This window comes from Centropristis striata, chromosome 2 (assembly GCF_030273125.1).
Source record: "Centropristis striata isolate RG_2023a ecotype Rhode Island chromosome 2, C.striata_1.0, whole genome shotgun sequence".
NCBI lineage: Eukaryota > Metazoa > Chordata > Actinopteri > Perciformes > Serranidae > Centropristis > Centropristis striata.
In genome coordinates this window covers 4,540,861-4,549,496 of record NC_081518.1, presented here as the reverse complement: position 1 = coordinate 4,549,496, position 8,636 = coordinate 4,540,861, and the positions used below count along the sequence as shown (strand labels likewise).

Genomic DNA, 8,636 nt, shown 5'->3' with positions numbered 1-8,636 from the left:
GTTTTAATTTACTTTTGCACTGAAGTTGTGACTCTTCCAAATCTTCTCAACCCTAAAACTAAGCCCTTCTTTTCTGTTGTTAACATTTATTCAGCAATGGTCTGCTAACATCAATGTTTACTTAAAGGTTAATGGAGGAAAATGGTTAAATTCAATAAAGGTAAAGTCTGATCATGCAGTAAACACATCCAAAAATCCAAAGAATCCATGCTGGTTTTTAAGAAAGCTATTGTGAACAGAAAAAAATAAGTTGCTTCCATTAATTCAAACCAGAGAGATTAAAAAAAGGCATCCATGAGTTTATCTTTCTCTGGCTCTGACATAAAAACAAATCCAAAAAGCAGAGCTGTCTCTTTAAGACACTAAACACCATCATCTTAATGACCTAGTGGAAGGTTTTTTGTCATGTTCACATTAAACCAGAAGTACTAATTGATTACATGAGAGGCATATCAATGACGCATATTTTCCCTAAGCAACAAGAGCATATTCATGAAATGGGACTACAACAGTGTCTCCATTAGACTATTGGAGCCGGCATAAAAGAGCCCTTTGTGTTCGATACGTCCTTGAGAGGGAGATGTGGTTAAAAAGTAAGTCTTTTATCAGCTCTGTGTGCAGAAGAGAGGGAGAGAAAGAGCTCTATCAGGTAAAATATCTTTCAAAAGAGAGTCCGCACGTCCTTGGCCCTGTCACATTTGACAGATCATCTGATATACAGTTCTCTCCACTACATGCAGGAATGCACTAATATTTTCCCGATCCATCAGACCTGCGGCTGCATTCAAAATATTAAAGAATGTTTTCAGAGGGTGAAAGAAAGCAGAGGAGAGGGGCAGAAACACCTGGACTCCATGCCAAGAGCTTGTTTTTCATTCAACAAAGACTACACTCAAATATGTGCTCTCTCAGCACCTGGCACTTGATGTCCAGACTATGAGAGCACGGCACGATTTTATGTAACAATTTTACGACGTCATAACTTTCATTAACTTGTGACCGGGGTTGTTTATCCCATACAGTCAGTAGAAGACACAACAGAGTCTATAAACAGGCTAATACTGTCTTCTCTTCCCCTGGCTGACCTGCTGCTCACTTTCTGCTGATCAGCAACCTGACTTGAAGGTTTTGCTTTTTTAAAAGCCACCGCAACAGCTTACGGGCAGCCAAGAAGCAAGGAGGAAAAGAAAGAAAAAAATATCTGCAAATTCTCAACTCTTTCCAGACGTCACGACTTACTGGCAGGCCTGAGCCCACACACTCATCCACGCCATTGTTTCAATATCTGCAGAAAGGCCAGTTTTGTCCACTATGGACAAAAAGAGACTTGAACTGGTCGAATCGGATCATGTTGGACAGAGCGTTGTGGGAGTACAGATGCACGAGGGGAATCCAGCTCCTGATACTCAATAATACAGTCTGTCAGGGGTGCAGATGGGATTTTTGAACTCAGGGGGATGATGCTGTCAGCAAATGATTTCAACTCAATTAGTTGTTTTTCCACTCCATGCCTTAAGCAAAATATCTTTTATTTAAAAACATTTTTAAATTTACTGTAGTGTAAACAACAATCACATAAATAAATAGAAGTTTGTACATGAAATTCCCAGTGCAGCCAAACCAATTTACTGACTTGAAGCAGGATCCAAAAACATCTCTCCTCTTTCATTACCCTGAACATACTGCTGGGCAATTTCTTGTCTGTCCAGTCAGTCAAGCCTTTAAAACCAGTGTTTCCCACAGGATTTTCTGAGACTACGATGGCAGGACCCAAACAAAGTCGAGCATGCTCCCCTGGAGAACATTTTTGCCCTAAAAGCCAAAATTTAGTGCCTCTCGCACATTCTAATGCCACTATTCCATCTTAATCATTGCATATTAAAGGATATATTGTAAGGATAATAAGGGTTCTTCTATGTTTTATTTAAGGCATCATATTTTGACAGGCTTCTTGTAAATTCTGTGGTGGATTCTGCTAACACATCCATGTGCTCTTATTTTGAAAGCTACATGAGTTTGCTTTTATTTTGAAGGCGGCTCTAACACGTTCTTACCGTAACGCTGTATGGTGTGTTTAATTTACACTGAATGTCTGAACTTGGAGCTCAGAACAACGTCAAAAATTCGGACATTCGTGTAGACCTTGAACGCACCATTAGCCGCCGGACTCTCTATGTGCTGTAATGTAAATAATCTAACTAACTGAACATTAATCCTCTGTTTTACCGACAATGTTTGTTGCTGAAAGTGTGGGGGTCTGTACTGTGGGACAGTCATGATATTACACTCTTGATGTATATTCTGTACATAGACTGCTGTCTCTGGATGGCAGTTCAAGGCTCTGACAGCCTCAATGTGTCTCTATGTAAAAGAAAACCACCAAGGTTGCTGCTACTGGCAGTTGAACATAGCCGTACCTATATAATTACCTCCATATACTCCACCACATGGTGCGCCATGTTGCCACTATAGCTCAATTGGCCAGGTGGAACCAATTCTTGGAATCTTTTTTTATCTCCTTTTTAAGCCGTTTCAGCTTTTTTTCCTGAGTAATCATGGCATATTTTCTCTTTGTGGAACAGAGGAAAAACCCTTCTGTGTAACCTAGATATGAGCGTGCACAGCTGCAGAGGCAGGCATGTGGAAAACAGGCTTAAATCCATCTGAGCTGCAGCAGGGGGGCAAGAGTCTGTGTCACAGTGCTGACCCTTGACACAGTCTTTGACTTTTCCAAGGACATAAAATAGATAAGATGTATTCTTGTTTGCTTCTTGTCTTAAAGTCAGAGTTTGGCTAAGCCAACAGAAACAATGATAGCTTGTCTATCACCTGTGTTGTTGCTCCTTTTCTCCACCATGAGTGCATATGTCAATGCTTATGAGCTTCAAGTAGGTTAAAATGTTTAAAAATAAGACTTGTCATTTGGGATCTTTCAATCTTAATGTTCCATTCACATGCATTTCTTTTTAAATCAGCAAAAAAAAGAAAGAAAAAGGAGAACTAATCTGTTTTTTCCCCATGATTAACTACTGTAATGATGTTTATTCTGAAGACAGTGCAAGAAAATAAAGAAGTAGGACCTGCAATGTCATCACTTTCAGAAAATATGCTTCTAAGATTACTCAACCTCTTTTTGTTTCACCTAAGGCAGTCATAAGATCCATGTAGGTGAGGTTTCCCTAATGACCTCCTACGTCATTCAGACTTCCTAAAAACACAAATCCAAAATACTAAGAAAAACAAATTACTGGAAACTCACTTTAGGCTGTTCTCTGACTTCTAACGCTCGACATAAATAGTCAGTGAATTAGTTGAGATAACTGGAAGTGATCTCATAAAGTGAACTATCGTGTTTATGATGACTTTACATGAAAGGAAATACCTTCAATTCATTGAGTTAAATGATCTGGAAATCTGACAACTATGCTTCACGATGAAGTCACCAGCAATTTATTATAAGTTATAGGCTTTTATAAAGAGGATTTACAAATTGCAAGCTTTAAGAAAAGGCATGCACCATTTATTCTGAATACATACATGTTGTGGCAAGAGTTTATGAGCTAAAAGGTTCCCGGACACAGTGTTTGCATTCAGACATCAAAGCTGATTATGAACTGCTTGTATCTGAGCACGCAATGTACCATTAACTAACATCTCCAATCGATAAAGGCGTCTCATGGCATGTTCATGTTGACATGGTGATGATGTCATGTTATGGTTATAAGCTATCATACAGATCACATTGATTCATTGCACCGTGCATAAATAAAAGCTGGTTATAATGTGACATGCACAGGTTAGATTACACCGTGGCCTCCAGTTAATTATTGCTAAATAGGGAAGCTGGAGAGGAATCAATAACAAGATGCCATAAATAAAAGTAAATAAAAAGTACCAGTGTCTCATGCAAGTGCTCAACAGTAGCTAACACAGAGCAAACTAAAAGAAAGCCTTGTATTCCCACCAACATGTCTTTAAACGGGGGGAAAAAGACCAAAACAGAAGAGACAAAAGAGGCTTTTCTTTTCTGTAATTTCTAAACCGAAAGACAAACAAACAAACTTGAAAATAGCTCTTGAGTCTGAACTCCAACTTACACATAAAACCACACACTTGTAAGGTTAAGTTACAAAATCTGAGAATCAAGATGAGTGCATTATGTGGAGCATCAAAAACTCAAAATATTGTTATTGAAGCATTCTTTCTCGGTGGGGTTCAAGTTAAGAAAGATGGTCTTGTGACCTGAGAAACACTCTTCAATCTGAGAAATCTGCTTAGAAGAAATGAAACAGAAATACTCTCTCCACTCCAAACAGCTGTGACTCTGCTTCCCTTCAGCAAGACCCTGAACAAAACTGTTTCTTCAGAGCTGATCTATGGCCAACAATGAGCAACTCCTTGGCATGTGTTAGGGTGTGAAGGGAAGTACTGATGACCAGCAACATTCTCCAAGAACCACTTCAGGGAAGGTTACAGGGATGGTTCGGACTTATTGAAGAAGTGTTTATGAGGTTCTTGTCCATAATCAGTCAATTACTCACTATGTTTACATGACACTTGAAAAAAACTAATTATTACCTTGATCAGACTATAACTGGACAACTGAAGTGCGTGTAAACACGTTAGTCCGACTAATGTTCTCCAACTCCGAACCCAGATAATGTGATTGGAATAGGATTTTCGCCGGCGTGTATGATAAGACAACGTAGCACGCATGCTCCTCCCACCGCGCTGACGTATGACCCCGGAACAAAAACATCCAAGAAAGCCAGTTGCATTAGCCTGTCGCATTAGCCGGTCGCATTAGCCGGTCACATTAGCCGGTCACATTAGCCGGTCGTACATTAGCCAGTCACATTAGCCAGTCACACATTAGCCAGTCACACATTAGCCGGTCGCATTAGCCAGTCGCATTAGCCGGTCTCATTAGCCAGTCGCGCATTAGCCACTCACAAAGTAGCCGGTCGCATTAGCCAGTCGCACATTAGCTGCTCACACATTAGCCGGTCGCATATGCCAGTCGCATTAGCCAGTCGCACATTAGCCGCTCACACATTAGCCGGTCGCATTAGCCAGTTGCACATTAGCCGCTCACACATTAGCCGGTCACATTAGCCAGTCGCGCATTAGCCGGTCGCATTAGCCGGTCACATTGGCCAGTCGCGCATTAGCCGGTCGCATTAGCCAGTCGCACACTAGCCGAGTGCCGGTCAGTAGCGATGGCACAAAGTGTCGAACTGAGGTCAACCGGAAAGGGCGCCATATAAACCCACTGAAACGACGCATATCGCCAACCAGTGTTGAGGAGGAGAACACGTTCCCGTCAGTTATTTGATTTTCTCAGTTGCATGTAAACTGGGACAAGGATAAAAGTCCTATTAGATGCCAATAACGATTTTTAATCTCGATTAAACTCTGCATGTAAACGCACTGACTGACAGTAGATGGTCGGTCGGCGGCTCCGTTTGGAGGTAGAAGTACTGCAATGTCAGATTTAGTATATGCTACTTTTAGAATACTTTCACTGCTTTACCTTGCAGTCAAACAGCCTGTTTTAGTTGATGTGGGAAAACTGAAGCTGCTCTGTGCTCCTGTCAAAGCCACCAGACTCCAGGGACAAAGACAGTAATTTTACCTCTGACAGTGACTCTACATGGGAGTTACTGGCACGATTGTTTAGTTTGTTCTTGTTATTGTGTGACTTTGGTGAATCTGAACTAACCCTTTAAAACACCAAAAGTCACACAACAACAGAAACAAACTCACTGATGGAGGCAGCGGTAGACCAACAACTCTTGTATACTGGGAGGTAAAATTACAGTTTTTGTCAATGGAGTCTGGTGGTTTTGACAGGAACATAGGAAACCGCTTCAGTTACCCGAAATCAAATTAAACCAGGATGTCTGAACAACAAGATCTCCAACCTAAATGACCAAATAGACTGTTTGTCAATATGGTACAGGTGTACTCAGGGACCCTGTGACATCACTTTTGTGCCAACTCCCATTAGCTGTAGGTAACATATTGACTGAATGAATGAATAGAACCTCATAAAACACCACTTCAAAAAAATCTGAATGATCCCTTTCTAAACCACTGAGTCTATGAAGCGATGAAAAGAGGAATAATGATGTGTGGTTTCTTATCTACTGCAGTGAATCACTGTTAACAACCAAAAAGTTAAATATTATTCTTTAAACTGGCAGCTCCCTTCGAGCGGATCATTCAAACTCAATATCTGCAGCACCGGAGTTCAACTTAACAAAGACCTTGGAAGAAAACAAGAGATAACACGTTGATTAAACCAGCTCTCTTCCAACACTCCATCATGATGAACAGGCTGCTCAAATTAGAGGCGAATGAACATGTTCTCAATGAGGTATAATCAAATAAATAGCCCATGAATATAATGCTGGATGACATGTTTTGCCAACGCCTACACGGTAAAAAAAAATTGTAGAAATTACAGTAAAACACTGTCAAATTACATCAGAAATAGGGCGTCAAATTAAAAATTGCATATCACCGTAGTAGACACTTTTAATTACCGTAAATCGAAGAATAGCACAAAACTTTTACTTTTACTGTCATAAACTGTAGGAAACACACAGTTTTGCTGTAAAAATATAACATTTTCATGTTAAGTTAATGGAGAAGTGCCATGATGTCACAATGGCACAATTACCCTAAAAATAACAGGAATATTCAGCCTAAATTACAGTTTTTGCTGATATTAACATTTAAATTTACAGTAGTAAACCCACTCACTGTAGTTTTTGGCATTTTACTGTAAAATAAACAGATTATTTTTTACAGTGTAGCTCAAAAGCTTTATGATTTGCTGACATTTCTTTCTGTATAGGTTCCTTTTTTCGATGTACAATGTTCTATGTCCAAAGAGATATTATTGTCAGAAAAATCACACCCAAACCATCTGGATGGATAAATAGCACCAGGAAAGAGGAAAACCACTTCCATTATGATGCTGAGTGAACAACAGTCTCTGTAAAAGTGTCTGGTGATCGTCCAGACTCACTCCTGTTCAACTGAAAGGAGAACAGAGAAGAATTTCCTCAATAGCTTTGTGTTGACAGTCCCGTCCAGTGAGAGGGGAAGGTCATTGTTTGATCTGCACAATAGAAAGAGTTTCGGGAAAAAGAAAAAAAAAAAAAAAAAGAGAGAGAGCTAAAGAAAGCCAGTCACGTCTCCGGGGTTTGCATTATAGTGTATAAGATAAGATCATTAGGATATAAGTTGTAATCTGTTCAGAGAACTTATACAAACATTCAGGAGCAAAGCTGCCCACATTTAACCTGCAGAACACTCAGAGAGAGCATGCATATGTTGCTCTAAAGGTGAGAATGCACAAAAAGTTTAGTAATATGATGTTTTTAGAGCTTAACATCTACATCAGGATCTAGATCTGCACCAAGTTAACATAGATAATCATGAGTTGCATGCATGAAACTGATTTTTTCATGCAATAACTGCAAAAGGGCTGCAGAAAGTAGAGAAAATGTTCAAAAAGGTACTTTTTAAGTTTTAAAAGGCTGTGAATTGGCAATGATCTGGCACTACAATATGTATCACGATATATTATAATATCATGGTTAAAATTAGGTTATATATAGCATATTATTAATCTAATTTTGTGGAGAACTGTCATAGCAAAACAAATAAACAATACATATTTGTAAAACCAGAATAAAAAAGCGTTTTTTATGCAATCAGGACAGTTGGATCTGCACTTAAATTACTGTAACATCCAACATCAAAGCACAACTTTATGTGTAATCTGTCTGCTATGAATCTTTGCATGAAACTATTAATTAAAAATGTAGTGTTTTTGAGAATTGACACAATAATATACTATATAATAATATCACAATACACCTAAAAATTACTACTATAAGTCTAAAATGTAAAATGACAGCCTTCTAACTTTATAATCAGCTGAATAAACAAGGCAGTAAGCCATGACAGCAGACTATGTTGTGGGATAAAAAGTACAATATAAACATAAAGTATGTAAATGTGTATTTTGTCTTAATAAATGCATTAAAACCTGCACAGTTCTGTACAGGATGTCACATAAAGTACATAGAGCATTAACAAAAGAACACTGCATGTGAACAAACTTGTACAGAATCTGTTTAAACTGCAACCACAAGCATGCAAGACTAAACACACATGTGAAGTTCACACGTTTTGTTTCATTTGGGGCTTTTATCTAAGAAAATAAATCTCCCCTCCAAGTCCAGACTAGAGGAGGAAAAGGACACAGAGAGTTCAGTGGTCTGATCTGGACTCCTGGACTCTTTCTGCTTATCTGCTGCTGCTTTGACTTTTTTCTTTTTGGATGTTTCAGCGATAACTTTGGTCTAATTACAATCCTCAGAGTGACTGCTTGTATCCGCTGGGACATTTTTCCTTCATTCAAAGGGACAAGAAGAAAAAAAAACACACACAAGAGAAACAGTCTGGTGTTTTAGCCACTTCACCGTTTAAACATGTCGATGACCAAATATGGTCACATGGAGATTACGAGTGTATTTTAAAGCACCTTGCAACTTTTCTACAACAACTTTACCGCTGCGTTGTTTTTTGGTACTTTGTACCGGTTGGTTTCCTACCGC

General features: G+C 39.1%; 1 protein-coding gene across 1 annotated transcript in view; it reads right to left on the bottom strand.

Annotated features, from left to right (window-relative positions):
- The window catches only part of dennd2b (DENN domain containing 2B), a 78,032-nt gene that overhangs the window by 69,131 nt on the left and 265 nt on the right, over positions 1-8,636 (bottom strand). The gene's annotated exons all lie outside the window — the stretch shown is intronic.